Raw genomic sequence first — 15,672 nt, 5'->3', positions numbered from 1 at the left:
CACGTACCAACACAGACTATCCCCCAATTTAACTGATCCCCAAAGGTTTTTGATTAAATAGCGGAATAGAAAATATGATCCCAAAAAAGTGTATGTATATCACACGTACACAACCACACTAGGCCCCAATTACTATTGTTTGTACCCCTAAAAGGCTAGGAGTAGGGGGAGTATGGAACAGGCAGCACCCTCAAACCTTCAGAAGTATGAGATGAACCCCAACAACTTGGAAAGGTGGATCTCTCTCACACGTACCAACACAGACTATCCCCCAATTTAACTGATCCCCAAAGGTTTTTGATTAAATAGCGGAATAGAAAATATGATCCCAAAAAAGTGTATGTATATCACACGTACACAACCACACTAGGCCCCAATTACTATTGTTTGTACCCCTAAAAGGCTAGGAGTAGGGGGAGTATGGAACAGGCAGCACCCTCAAACCTTCAGAAGTATGAGATGAACCCCAACAACTTGGAAAGGTGGATCTCTCTCACACGTACCAACACAGACTATCCCCCAATTTAACTGATCCCCAAAGGTTTTTGATTAAATAGCGGAATAGAAAATATGATCCCAAAAAAGTGTATGTATATCACACGTACACAACCACACTAGGCCCCAATTACTATTGTTTGTACCCCTAAAAGGCTAGGAGTAGGGGGAGTATGGAACAGGCAGCACCCTCAAACCTTCAGAAGTATGAGATGAACCCCAACAACTTGGAAAGGTGGATCTCTCTCACACGTACCAACACAGACTATCCCCCAATTTAACTGATCCCCAAAGGTTTTTGATTAAATAGCGGAATAGAAAATATGATCCCAAAAAAGTGTATGTATATCACACGTACACAACCACACTAGGCCCCAATTACTATTGTTTGTACCCCTAAAAGGCTAGGAGTAGGGGGAGTATGGAACAGGCAGCACCCTCAAACCTTCAGAAGTATGAGATGAACCCCAACAACTTGGAAAGGTGGATCTCTCTCACACGTACCAACACAGACTATCCCCCAATTTAACTGATCCCCAAAGGTTTTTGATTAAATAGCGGAATAGAAAATATGATCCCAAAAAAGTGTATGTATATCACACGTACACAACCACACTAGGCCCCAATTACTATTGTTTGTACCCCTAAAAGGCTAGGAGTAGGGGGAGTATGGAACAGGCAGCACCCTCAAACCTTCAGAAGTATGAGATGAACCCCAACAACTTGGAAAGGTGGATCTCTCTCACACGTACCAACACAGACTATCCCCCAATTTAACTGATCCCCAAAGGTTTTTGATTAAATAGCGGAATAGAAAATATGATCCCAAAAAAGTGTATGTATATCACACGTACACAACCACACTAGGCCCCAATTACTATTGTTTGTACCCCTAAAAGGCTAGGAGTAGGGGGAGTATGGAACAGGCAGCACCCTCAAACCTTCAGAAGTATGAGATGAACCCCAACAACTTGGAAAGGTGGATCTCTCTCACACGTACCAACACAGACTATCCCCCAATTTAACTGATCCCCAAAGGTTTTTGATTAAATAGCGGAATAGAAAATATGATCCCAAAAAAGTGTATGTATATCACACGTACACAACCACACTAGGCCCCAATTACTATTGTTTGTACCCCTAAAAGGCTAGGAGTAGGGGGAGTATGGAACAGGCAGCACCCTCAAACCTTCAGAAGTATGAGATGAACCCCAACAACTTGGAAAGGTGGATCTCTCTCACACGTACCAACACAGACTATCCCCCAATTTAACTGATCCCCAAAGGTTTTTGATTAAATAGCGGAATAGAAAATATGATCCCAAAAAAGTGTATGTATATCACACGTACACAACCACACTAGGCCCCAATTACTATTGTTTGTACCCCTAAAAGGCTAGGAGTAGGGGGAGTATGGAACAGGCAGCACCCTCAAACCTTCAGAAGTATGAGATGAACCCCAACAACTTGGAAAGGTGGATCTCTCTCACACGTACCAACACAGACTATCCCCCAATTTAACTGATCCCCAAAGGTTTTTGATTAAATAGCGGAATAGAAAATATGATCCCAAAAAAGTGTATGTATATCACACGTACACAACCACACTAGGCCCCAATTACTATTGTTTGTACCCCTAAAAGGCTAGGAGTAGGGGGAGTATGGAACAGGCAGCACCCTCAAACCTTCAGAAGTATGAGATGAACCCCAACAACTTGGAAAGGTGGATCTCTCTCACACGTACCAACACAGACTATCCCCCAATTTAACTGATCCCCAAAGGTTTTTGATTAAATAGCGGAATAGAAAATATGATCCCAAAAAAGTGTATGTATATCACACGTACACAACCACACTAGGCCCCAATTACTATTGTTTGTACCCCTAAAAGGCTAGGAGTAGGGGGAGTATGGAACAGGCAGCACCCTCAAACCTTCAGAAGTATGAGATGAACCCCAACAACTTGGAAAGGTGGATCTCTCTCACACGTACCAACACAGACTATCCCCCAATTTAACTGATCCCCAAAGGTTTTTGATTAAATAGCGGAATAGAAAATATGATCCCAAAAAAGTGTATGTATATCACACGTACACAACCACACTAGGCCCCAATTACTATTGTTTGTACCCCTAAAAGGCTAGGAGTAGGGGGAGTATGGAACAGGCAGCACCCTCAAACCTTCAGAAGTATGAGATGAACCCCAACAACTTGGAAAGGTGGATCTCTCTCACACGTACCAACACAGACTATCCCCCAATTTAACTGATCCCCAAAGGTTTTTGATTAAATAGCGGAATAGAAAATATGATCCCAAAAAAGTGTATGTATATCACACGTACACAACCACACTAGGCCCCAATTACTATTGTTTGTACCCCTAAAAGGCTAGGAGTAGGGGGAGTATGGAACAGGCAGCACCCTCAAACCTTCAGAAGTATGAGATGAACCCCAACAACTTGGAAAGGTGGATCTCTCTCACACGTACCAACACAGACTATCCCCCAATTTAACTGATCCCCAAAGGTTTTTGATTAAATAGCAGAATAGAAAATATGATCCCAAAAAAGTGTATGTATATCACACGTACACAACCACACTAGGCCCCAATTACTATTGTTTGTACCCCTAAAAGGCTAGATGAGGAGTAGGGGGAGTATGGAACAGGCAGCACCCTCAAACCTTCAGAAGTATGAGATGAACCCCAACAACTTGGAAAGGTGGATCTCTCTCACACGTACCAACACAGACTATCCCCCAATTTAACTGATCCCCAAAGGTTTTTGATTAAATAGCGGAATAGAAAATATGATCCCAAAAAAGTGTATGTATATCACACGTACACAACCACACTAGGCCCCAATTACTATTGTTTGTACCCCTAAAAGGCTAGGAGTAGGGGGAGTATGGAACAGGCAGCACCCTCAAACCTTCAGAAGTATGAGATGAACCCCAACAACTTGGAAAGGTGGATCTCTCTCACACGTACCAACACAGACTATCCCCCAATTTAACTGATCCCCAAAGGTTTTTGATTAAATAGCGGAATAGAAAATATGATCCCAAAAAAGTGTATGTATATCACACGTACACAACCACACTAGGCCCCAATTACTATTGTTTGTACCCCTAAAAGGCTAGGAGTAGGGGGAGTATGGAACAGGCAGCACCCTCAAACCTTCAGAAGTATGAGATGAACCCCAACAACTTGGAAAGGTGGATCTCTCTCACACGTACCAACACAGACTATCCCCCAATTTAACTGATCCCCAAAGGTTTTTGATTAAATAGCGGAATAGAAAATATGATCCCAAAAAAGTGTATGTATATCACACGTACACAACCACACTAGGCCCCAATTACTATTGTTTGTACCCCTAAAAGGCTAGGAGTAGGGGGAGTATGGAACAGGCAGCACCCTCAAACCTTCAGAAGTATGAGATGAACCCCAACAACTTGGAAAGGTGGATCTCTCTCACACGTACCAACACAGACTATCCCCCAATTTAACTGATCCCCAAAGGTTTTTGATTAAATAGCGGAATAGAAAATATGATCCCAAAAAAGTGTATGTATATCACACGTACACAACCACACTAGGCCCCAATTACTATTGTTTGTACCCCTAAAAGGCTAGGAGTAGGGGGAGTATGGAACAGGCAGCACCCTCAAACCTTCAGAAGTATGAGATGAACCCCAACAACTTGGAAAGGTGGATCTCTCTCACACGTACCAACACAGACTATCCCCCAATTTAACTGATCCCCAAAGGTTTTTGATTAAATAGCGGAATAGAAAATATGATCCCAAAAAAGTGTATGTATATCACACGTACACAACCACACTAGGCCCCAATTACTATTGTTTGTACCCCTAAAAGGCTAGGAGTAGGGGGAGTATGGAACAGGCAGCACCCTCAAACCTTCAGAAGTATGAGATGAACCCCAACAACTTGGAAAGGTGGATCTCTCTCACACGTACCAACACAGACTATCCCCCAATTTAACTGATCCCCAAAGGTTTTTGATTAAATAGCGGAATAGAAAATATGATCCCAAAAAAGTGTATGTATATCACACGTACACAACCACACTAGGCCCCAATTACTATTGTTTGTACCCCTAAAAGGCTAGATGAGGAGTAGGGGGAGTATGGAACAGGCAGCACCCTCAAACCTTCAGAAGTATGAGATTGTGTTCACTGTACCCCACAAAGATTGAGTTCACTGCACCCCACAATGATTGTGTTCACTGCACCCCACAAAGATTGTGTTCACTGCACCTCACAAAGATTGTGTTCACTGTACCCCCCAAAGATTGTGTTCACTGCACCCCACAAAGATTCTGTTCACTGTACCCCACAAAGATTGTGTTCACTGCACCCCAAAAAGATTGTGTTCACTGCACCCCAAAAAGGATGTTGTTCACTGCACCCCAAAAAGGATGTTGTTCACTCCACCCCAAAAAGATTGTGTTCACTGCACCCCACAAAGATTGTGTTCACTGCACCCCAAAAAGATTGTGTTCACTGCACCCCAAAAATGATTTTGTTCACTGCACCCCAAAAAGGATTTTGTTCACTGCACCCCAAAAAGGATGTTGTTCACTCCACCCCAAAAAGATTGTGTTCACTGCACCCCAAAAAGATTGTGTTCACTGCACCCCACAAAGGATTTTGTTCACTGCACCCCAAAAAGATTGTGTTCACTGCACCCCAAAAATGATGTTGTTCACTGCACCCCAAAAAGGATTTTGTTCACTGCACCCCAAAAAGATTGTGTTCACTGCACCCCACAAAGGATTTTGTTCACTGCACCCCACAAAGATTGTGTTCACTGCACACCAAAAAGGATTGTGTTCACTGCACCCCAAAAAGATTTTGTTCACTGCACCCCAAAAAGATTGTGTTCACTGCAGCCCAAAAAGATTGTGTTCACTGCAGCCCAAAAAGATTGTGTTCACTGCAGCCCAAAAAGATTGTGTTCACTGCAGCCCAAAAAGATTGTGTTCACTGCAGCTCACACACAGAAAAATGGATGTGGATCACTGACACCTGCCTATCTCCAATCCCACACCACACAGCAATATCGATTGTAGTTTGTAGAACACAGTTTCCCTAAAATTCAGCAGACTCTGTCCCTAACAGGATTGAGAAGAGATCGTAGATCAGGATTGAGTGCAGACCCCACCCCCCACACAGCAATATCGATTGTAGTTTGTAGAAGACACTGACCCTATAATTCAGCAGACTCTATCCCTAAAATGCCTACAACTCGCCCTGCCTAAACACTCCGACCTGTCCCTCAATTCTATCCGGACACAAATGGTTTTTTCCTGCCTATCTTTCCCTAATCAGCAGCCAGCACGTTGATGTGTGCTCTGTCCCTGAATCTAAGCAGCATAATGACGCCGCTGCGGCTGCCTCGAACTTATAAAGACTTGGTCACATGCTTCAGACGGCCAATCACAGCTACTGAGACATTTGCAGGCATGGCTGGGATGGCTTAAGGCACACCAGTTAAACGATTGTTGATTGGCTGTTGAAAGCCCGCCATGAAAAGAGCGCCAAAGCATGCAAAACCCGGAAATAAAACGACCGAACACGGATTTTTACCCGAACATACAGTAAAGTGTCCGTGTTCGGGTACAAAAAATCCAATTATTCGGTACGAACACGAATAATACAGTCCGTGTTCGCTCAACACTAATCAGAAGTCATTTTGATGATAAAAGAGAAAAACCAGTCGAGGATACACCAGGTACATGGCGTTGTGGGAATTGCAAATTTTGCGAATGGATCTACGAAAACCAATCATTATACTTACCTAATGGACAACTTCATTCTATAAAACACTATGTTGACTGTCAAACAATAGGCATAGTATATATTATGTTCTGCGATTGTGGCGCATATTATATAGGAAAAACAAAACGAAATTTCTGGCGCCGTATCAAGGACCACATAGGATATGGAAAAAATAATCTTTTGTCTACACCCATCGGAAGACATCTGGGGGTGTATCACAAAAATAATACAAAAGTAGTAAAATTCGCAGCTTTAGAACGTATATTGGAAAACCCGAGAGGGGGGGAATTCGATAAAATTATATTACAGCGTGAAGCACGTTGGATTTATTTGCTAAAAGCTACAACAAGTCCAGGACTAAATGAGGCATTAAGTTTCAAACCTTTTCTTTGAGGGACCTCTCCAGAAGGGCCCCCCTGAGAAATCAAACCCCCCCCCCCCTCATATGTGGAATAATCCTCCTTCACAGATAGAATAAAATAAGGACTCAATAAAACAACTTTTCCTAAAATGACTTTTGGGGTGATAAGAGACATATTAATTATGATGCTATCCGATTTCTCTTGTTTCTCTTTTTTCTTCTTTCCTCTCATTGTTTTATCATATGATGTATTTGTAGCAATAACCTTTTCTTTGACTTCCTGTAAAGAGTCCTAGATACAAGCCACATTCATAATGTAAAAATACCTTCCAAAGAATATTAATTCAAATGTTGATATATGATGTATATGCAGTTATAACTAAAAGTATCATATATGCTTCAGAATAAACAAATATGAAATGTTCCCTCAATAGAGTGGATATATAGATTATAATATGCAATAAAAATGCAAATAACAGAATGATAATTTGACCCCTCTCTTTTATGCAGAAGCCGTTGTTATACTGGTCACAGTGATCTCATTTTTTGCATTCTGAGCCATTAAGGACCTATCCGCGTTTAGTGACAGGGCGGCGATGACCCACCCTCTTACGAGGTTGTTGGTGAGCGTTCGTCACTTCCGCGGATCATTCCTGGCTTCATTGACGCTTCCGGCGGGTTTTCTTTCCGCCGAGCGTCATGACCGGATGTAAACAAAGGACGCACTTCCGGTCGCGTCCTAAGGTAAGATACGAAGGCGGGAAAGTGACGCACTTCCGGTGCGCGGAGAGCAACAAACAAACACCAGATCATAATTCATTAGGTAATGATCAGGTATATATGCGACATGCACACACACTCAGGACATGGCGGGATACGAGCAGGATGATGGAGGCTCTTGGCGCAGTAAGTTTTTTGAGCTTTTTAAAACTACTTACCCCAAATCTTGGCAATATATTCAAACTAATTTAGACATGCTTTTCTATTGAAAACGTCTTAGGTTGCCCCCTTTTGAACCAGATGACTATACCTTTTCTATCCCTGGGAACTATATTCACAAGTTATTTCAGCTGTAAATTCTATAATATCATTGCTTTACACTGGAATATACCCTACTATGTAAGTAACAAATATCTATAGGTATATATATATATATACGATATGTATACATTAACATAAGGGATTTAAATCGAGATATATACCCTCTTTTTGTGAATATAATTTACTATTATCTGATTACATCCTAGTGGATATACTACAAGTCTGGGGGGAATTTTTCCATCCAACGTTACAAGACACCTATATCTACTGCTATAAGGGGACTGGGTCCCAATATGGTCTAAGATTAAACAGAAGGATACAAAGGTAATAATGAATCAATTTGGAGATGTATTCATAAGTATAGAACCCTGTGGTTTTATATATTTGTGTTTTTGTCTCTCCATTTCTATTGAATGGATGAGATATGGGAATACTAATATAAATATATACACTACTTCTCTTATTAGACCTTCATGTGATACAACCAATAGCAGCCTCCATATCATTGCTCTGATCCCGACCTGAATCCTCGATAGATTCCAGTGTGGGAATTGAGGTAAATATAACATAAATCATTACTAATATTTGAGGATACTGAGATACCCTTTTGAGATTCATATGTTTTTCCTTTGCCCCATATATATAGGTGGCCTATTCCACCAGTTTTTTGGGCCTTGGCTCTCTCCCTCTTCACTTCCCATTTTTTTATTACTCTATGATCAATATGATATACTGATACGGATGACCACGGATCACATGGTTTTCTGCATTTTGAGAGGTGTGTTGTTTTTGACTAACAATCTAATACAAGATATGGAAATAAAATGTAACATAAAATGCTCTGTACTAATTGCATGTTTCTGTTTCTACTAAAAGAGATAAATTGTATATTTGCGTCTGAGGTCCAGAAGAAGCTAAGGCGAAACGCGTCGACCTCTTCAGACCACTATCCTAATACTCACAAAGTGTAACTACTACAATATCTGTATATCAAATATTTTGACCTATAGATATGATAAATGTTCTTATTTCAAATAATATGTATGTCATTGTATAATTCTGTGTTTTTGAACTTTTGTTCTTTTTAAAAAAACTTTGGTTAAATAAAAGAATATACGTTTTTTATATCTATGGTAGTCTTTTGCCTACTTAATATGTGCCTTTAAAGTCCACTAAATCTCTATCTCCCTGAGCAAACTTGTTTTGTATCATGGAGTTTCTTTTTCTCTAATTAATAGGATTATGGCACACAAGGGTCAGCTCAACCAAAAACCCCCCTCTTTTCAACATCATACCTGATCGTATTCACACACTGGATGATTTAAACCTTGTTACTCCAAACAATTTAGGAATGTTAGGTGATTTATGCCCTTTATGGATTAAAACCCGACTCTGCGTCAACTACGTAATTTTCCATGGGTGTTTTGCCATGGATCCCCCTCCGGCATGTTACAGTCCAGGTGTTAGTCCCCTTGAAACAACTTTTCCATCACTATTGTGGCCAGAAAGAGTCCCTGTGGGTTTTAAAATTCACCTGCCTATTGAAATCTATGGCGGTTTGCCCGGTTTGCCCGTTCGCGAACATTTGTGGAAGTTCGCGTTCGCCGTTCGCGAACATAAAATTTTGATGTCAATGTAAAACAAAAGGGCATCTAAGGAAAACCCCAGTATCGTGAGTGAGAAAATCCAAAAAGGATATGTAAAATCAAAGGAGCAGGATCGCCTAATCAATTTTATAGAGTCCTGGCCCGTGGACACCGCCCATGTCAATTGGGGGGTGTACACCAGCCGGGACAACACTTATGAGCAGGTACAAAAAATATGTCACATAACCACAAATTGCAGCAAAGTTAGAACCACTTCTCTAAATCTCTGCAGCCCAAACAAATAGTGGCGGAGGATAAATGCAGTCACAAGGACAGAGTCTCTTGTCCGCTTTAAAGGTCCCCCCCGGGCTGTGGACTCCGTCCACAGGTGATGGAGGGCGTCCAGAGACCAGGGCACCACAAGCGGGCAAGCACAAGATAGATAGTATCTGATCAAAATTCTCAAAAAACAGAAATATAAGGTCAAACAATAGTAGCTAATAATTATATGTCAAGTAAAACCACTAGGTCAGAAAAAAGCGGGGAGGTGGGTATTTGCTACCCTATAATTGGAAGAAAATGGATTTGAATCCAGTGGTTACCCTGGAAATTGCCAACATCCCATTGTAATAGACCAAAGAACAAATTCCCCTAGAGTGTGGGACTTTAAATGGCAATGACCAGGACTTCGGTAGTAAGTGTATTTAGATAAGTTTATTAACAAATGATATACAGTGCCTTGCGAAAGTATTCGGCCCCCTTGAACTTTTCGACCTTTTGCCACATTTCAGGCTTCAATCATTAAGATATAAAACTGTAATTTTTTTGTGAAGAATCAACAACAAGTGGGACACAATCATGAAGTGGAACGAAATTTATTGGATATTTCATACTTTTTTAACAAATAAAATACTGAAAAATTGGGCGTGCAAAATTATTCAGCCCCTTTACTTTCAGTGCAGCAAACTCTCTCCAGAAATTCAGTGAGGATCTCTGAATGATCCAATGTTGACCTAAATGACTAATGATGATAAGTAGAATCCACCTGTGTGTAATCAAGTCTCCGTATAAATGCACCTGCACTGTGATAGTCTCAGAGGTCCGTTTAAAGCGCAGAGAGCATCATGAAGAACAAGGAACACACCAGGCAGGTCTGAATACTGTTGTGGAGAAGTTTAAAGCCGGATTTGGATACAAAAAGATTTCCCAAGCTTTAAACATCCCAAGGAGCACTGTGCAAGCGATAATATTGAAATGGAAGGAGTATCAGACCACTGCAAATCTACGAAGACCTGGCCGTCCCTCTAAACTTTCAGCTTACACAAGGAGAAAACTGATCAGAGATGCAGCCAAGAGGCCCATGAGCACTCTGGATGAACTGCAGAGATCTACAGCTGAGGTGGGAGACTCAAATTGATGGGAAGATGGATGGAGCCAAATACAGGACCATTCTGGAAGAAAACCTGATGTCTGCAAAAGACCTGAGACTGGGACGGAGATTTGTCTTCCAACAAGACAATGATCCAAAACATAAAGCAAAATCTACAATGGAATGGTTCACAAATAAACATATCCAGGTGTTAGAATGGCCAAGTCAAAGTCCAGACCTGAATCCAATCGAGAATCTGTGGAAAGAACTGAAAACTGCTGTTCACAAACGCTCTCCATCCAACCTCACTGAGCTTGAGCTGTTTTGCAAGAAGGAATGGGCAAAAATTTCAGTCTCTCGATGTGCAAAACTGATAGAGACATACCCCAAGCAAATTACAGCTGTAATCACAGCAAAAGGTGGCGCTACAAAGTATTAACTTAAGGGGGCTGAATAATTTTGCACGCCCACTTTTTCAGTTTTTTATTTGTTAAAAAAGTTTGAAATATCCAATAAATTTCGTTCCACTTTATGATTGTGTCCCTCTTGTTGATTCTTCACAAAAAATTACAGTTTTATATCTTTATGTTTGAAGCCTGAAATGTGGCAAAAGGTCAAAAAGTTTAAGGGGGCCGAATACTTTCACAAGGCACTGTATAAGAATACATTTCAAAAGACACAGATAAATAAACAAACACTTTAAAAATAAGTGGCCATAAGTTACATCTCAAGGACTGGAGGTGGCTGAGACTTCCAAAGACTTCCAGAGACCAGACGCGTTTCAGTCAATCGCCTTTCTCAATGGTCAGATAGGGACAAATCTCAGACTAAGGGTACGAGAACATAGCAATCAGTAACAGACAACAGTAATACATCAAACAAATTTTACATGATATACAGTTACAAAGTGTTTGCTGTAATAAAGCTGTAGCTATAATGTATATTGTTCGCAATATGGGTATTGAGTGTATAGATACGTACCACATAGGGAAGTCCTAGACGAGAAAAGGGGGGCCACAAGAGTTTTAAAACCAACAGGTGAAAACCTGTATCTCAGAAGACTGAGACTTTGGAAGTCTCAGCCACCTCCAGTCCTTGAGACGTAACTTATGGCCACTTGTTTTTAAAGTGTTTGTTTATTTATCTGTGTCTTTTGAAATGTATTCTTATATATCATTTGTTAATAAACTTATCTAAATACACTTACTACTCAAGTCCTGGTCATTGCCATTTAAAGTCCCGCACTCTAGGGGAATTTGTTCTTTGGTCTATTACTATGGGATGTTGGCAATTTCCAGGGTAACCACTGGATCCGAATCCATTTTCTTCCAATTATAGGGTAGCAAATAACCACCTCCCCGCTTTTTTTGGACCTAGTGGTTTTACTTGATATATAATTATTAGCTACTATTGTTTGACCTTATATTTCTGTTTTTTGAGAATTTTGATCAGATACTATCTATCTTGTGCTTGCCCACTTGCGGTGCCCTGGTCTCTGGATGCCCTCCATCACCTGTGGACAGCGTCCACAGCCCGGGGGGCCCTTTAAAGCGGACAAGAGACTCTGTCCTGGTGACTGCATTTATCCTCTGCCACTATTTGTTTGGGCTGCAGAGATTTAGCTATAGAGAAGTGGTTCTAACTATGCTGCAATTTGTGGTTATGTGACATATTTTTTGTACCTGCTCATAAGTGTTGTTTTGGCTGGTGTACACCCTCCAATTGACGTGGGCGGTGTCCACGGGCCAGGACTCTATAAAATTGATAAGGCGATCCTGCTCCTTTGATTTTACATATCCTTTTTGGATTTTCTCACTCACAATACTGGGGTTTTCCTTAGATGCCCTTTTATTTTACAGTGACATCATTAGGAACCCATAAATTCGTGAAGTTGGAATTCAAACTCTACCTTTCCCTTCTGTAATCAATGGTTGGGTTGTAGTGAACTTTTCGTATACCATTGTCCTCAGTGAGGTGCCTTGTTTGCTGCATCATCTTATATCATCTATAATTATTAAATTACCATGTTCAGAGGAACAGGCTTTGATAGCCTTCTGCTCTCATACAGGCAAGAAATGGAACAAGTGGCGCAAGCTGTTAGCACTACATAAAAACGATAGTCCATATAGTAGCACATCAAGGCTATGATAAAGTCTTAAGGTGAGATGAGGAAATAGTCTGAATGCTCAGGGCCAGCCTGTTGGGGAGCAGAAGCGATCTCCAAACATGCAACAAACAAAAGAGAAAACAGGCGCCTCTGAGTTAAGACTGCGATTTAATATGGCAAACAAGTAATAAAAACTTACATCAAGGTAAGTATAAGCAGACAAGATGGGTCCTTCCGGTGTCCATGTGGAGGCTGGGGCTTGGAGTCATCACTGTGGGTCTGTATTCATCTCCTCTCTTCCTCTTCCTGTCCAGCAGGAAGTGGAGGGTGTCACAGCAGTGAGATGGAGGCTTGGACAGCAGGGTGAAACTGCAGTGAGATGGAGGCTTGGGCCGCACGGTGTCCGTGATGCTTGTCCACAGGATCTTCCGGCGTAATGACTGACGCGTTTCCGAGCATGCGCACTGTGGTGGGAAACCAGCGCGCGCTCCTTTTTCAAAGTCGGATGTAAAAGGGAAAGAGAAGGACCAATTTATGTGTGACGGGACAATGCCCTCTGGTGGTGAAGTTATAAAATTACTATCAAAGTAAACATGACTCTACGTTATAGCTGTATGAGGAACAATGCCCTCTGGTGGTGAAGTTATTAAATTACTATCAAAGTAAACATGACTCTACGTTATGGCTGTTTGAGGAACAAGGGTCCCTCTAGAGGTCAAACCAGTAAGAAATAAAAATAAACAATAATATACATGTGATACGATGCATGAAAAGAATAGTGCCATAGACAATGAGAGGAAAATTAGAGAAAAAAAAAAAGCATGGGATGAAATGAGAAAGAAATGATAAATGTGGAAATAAAATTAAATATGAATAAAAATAAAATATAAAAATTAAATTAAAATAAAAATCAAAAATGGGAAATTAAAAATTAAAAATAAAAATAAATGTAAACAAAATAAAGAATTGTGTATGATGTATGCATATCATTAACTGAGACTAAATATACAATAAAAAATAATTATATTTGTATGTGATAATGTAAAATTCTTATAGTATATATTGATACATGTATGTATAAAATCAGGAAATGGATACTAATGCAATGAGATGGATGGAATGGGAACAATGATAAATATCAACCTGAAAGAGGTATGAATTTAGAATGTATAATCATTCGGTGGAGACAAGGGATAAATGCTAGACAGTGAGTGGATGAGGAATTGTTGGCGGCAGTAAGGGGGGTGGGAAAAAAAAATAATAAAAATAAATTAATAAATAAAAAAATTGGCACTGTATGGATTACCTAAAGTGAACCCTAGAGGGGACTAATTAAAGAATGGTGGATACATCCAATTCTTCGTTCATCCCATTGGGCGAAAGTGTATTGAGGGAATAGATCCAAAACGTTTCACATTCGCACAATTTGTGAAATCTTTCGGCTTCGGGAAGGTCTTTTGATATTTGCTCAATGATCCATACCTCAAGATTTGAGGTAGATTTGTCATGGTGTCTGAGAAAGTGGCGGGGGACGCTATGTTTGTCTTTTCCTTCCTCTATTTTTCTCCTGTGTTCCCCAAATCTTTGTCAAAGGGGACGGATCGTGCATCCTACATAGAGGAGGTTGCAAGGACAACTGAGGCAATAAATTACAAAATCAGATGAACAATTGTAAAAATCAGCGAGGTTGTATGTTTTATTATGTGTATGAAATTATTTTTTACCATGTTTTACATATGCACAGGTTTTGCACAAAGATTTGTTGCACCTATACATGCCTGTTAAAGGAATCAGGCACACCCTAGGGGTGGCGTCTTTAATGGTTTTAAGTTTGCTGGGTGCAATTTTGTTTTTAAGGTTGGGTGCTTTCCTGTATGTGACTCTGGGAGTACTTGGGAGGACTAATTTGAGATGGGGGTCCTCCAAGAGTATAGGCCAGTGTTTTAGAAGAATCTGTTCCATGGTCTTGTGTTTGTAATGGAATTTGGTGGTGAAACGAATGGATTGATCAAATGTGTCTTGGGTTTTGGCAAGAGGGGGATCTGTGAGGTACAGATGATATGCTTGATCTACCAGGGGGAGTGGATAACCTTTGTCCAATAATTTGGCTTTTAGAAGCTGACTTTCAGCTACATAGTCATCGTGCCTGGTGCAATTGCGCTTCAGCCGACAAAATTGTCCCTTGGGAATATTGTTGGTCCATTTGTTGTAATGGCAGCTCTTGTAGTGCAATAGGGAATTACCTGCAGTAGGTTTGGAGTAATTCTTGGCATGAATTTGATTTCCTATGTAGTACAATTCAAGGTCCAGAAAAGCAAGTCGTTCAGAATTGGTGACATGGGTGAATGTTAATCCGTGGGGGTTTTGGTTGCAATGTTGTGTGAAATTATGAATGATCTCGGGGGGTCCGTCCCAAATTATAAGAATATCATCTATGTACCTACCATAGAAGATAAGGTGTCTGGAATATGGGTTGTTGTGCCATATTTTCTGAGATTCCCCATAGCCCCATGGCTAAATTTGCGTACGAAGGTGCAAAATTTGCTCCCATGGCTGTTCCGTTGATTTGTAAATAAAATTGATCATTAAATTTATAATAGTTATGAGTGAGACAAAATTTTGTACATTCCAGCATGAAGTGGGCTTGTTTGGGGCTCATGTAAGGATCCAGATGGAGAAAATGATCTAGGGCTGTGAGGCCGAAATGGTGTGGAATAGATGTATACAGTGAATTAACATCCAGAGACATCCAGGTATAACTAGGTTCCCATGTGTAGGGGGACAGTAGTTCCAACAGATGAGTACCGTCTCTGATGTAGGCAGGTAAACTTTGAGCTAGTGGTTGGAGAAAATGGTCTATGAATAAGGAGAGACCAGAAGTGATACTCTCCATGGATGCAATGATGGG

General features: G+C 40.7%; 1 pseudogene across 1 annotated transcript in view; it reads right to left on the bottom strand.

The window, feature by feature from the left end:
* The window catches only part of LOC309562165, a 35,805-nt pseudogene extending 20,382 nt beyond the window's left edge, over positions 1 to 15,423 (bottom strand). Inside the window, exon 1 of the transcript in view lies at positions 14,855 to 15,423. The product of the transcript in view is annotated as an uncharacterized misc_RNA (transcript). The remainder of the gene's footprint in view (positions 1 to 14,854) is intronic.
* Between the last annotated feature and the right edge of the window lie 249 nt (positions 15,424 to 15,672).

The sequence above is a fragment of the Pelophylax lessonae genome (genome assembly GCF_965119305.1).
Source record: "Pelophylax lessonae genome assembly, chromosome: 8".
Lineage (NCBI taxonomy): Eukaryota > Metazoa > Chordata > Amphibia > Anura > Ranidae > Pelophylax > Pelophylax lessonae.
The sequence above is the reverse complement of the archived record's forward strand: the minus strand, read 5'-3'. Positions and strand labels throughout refer to the sequence as shown.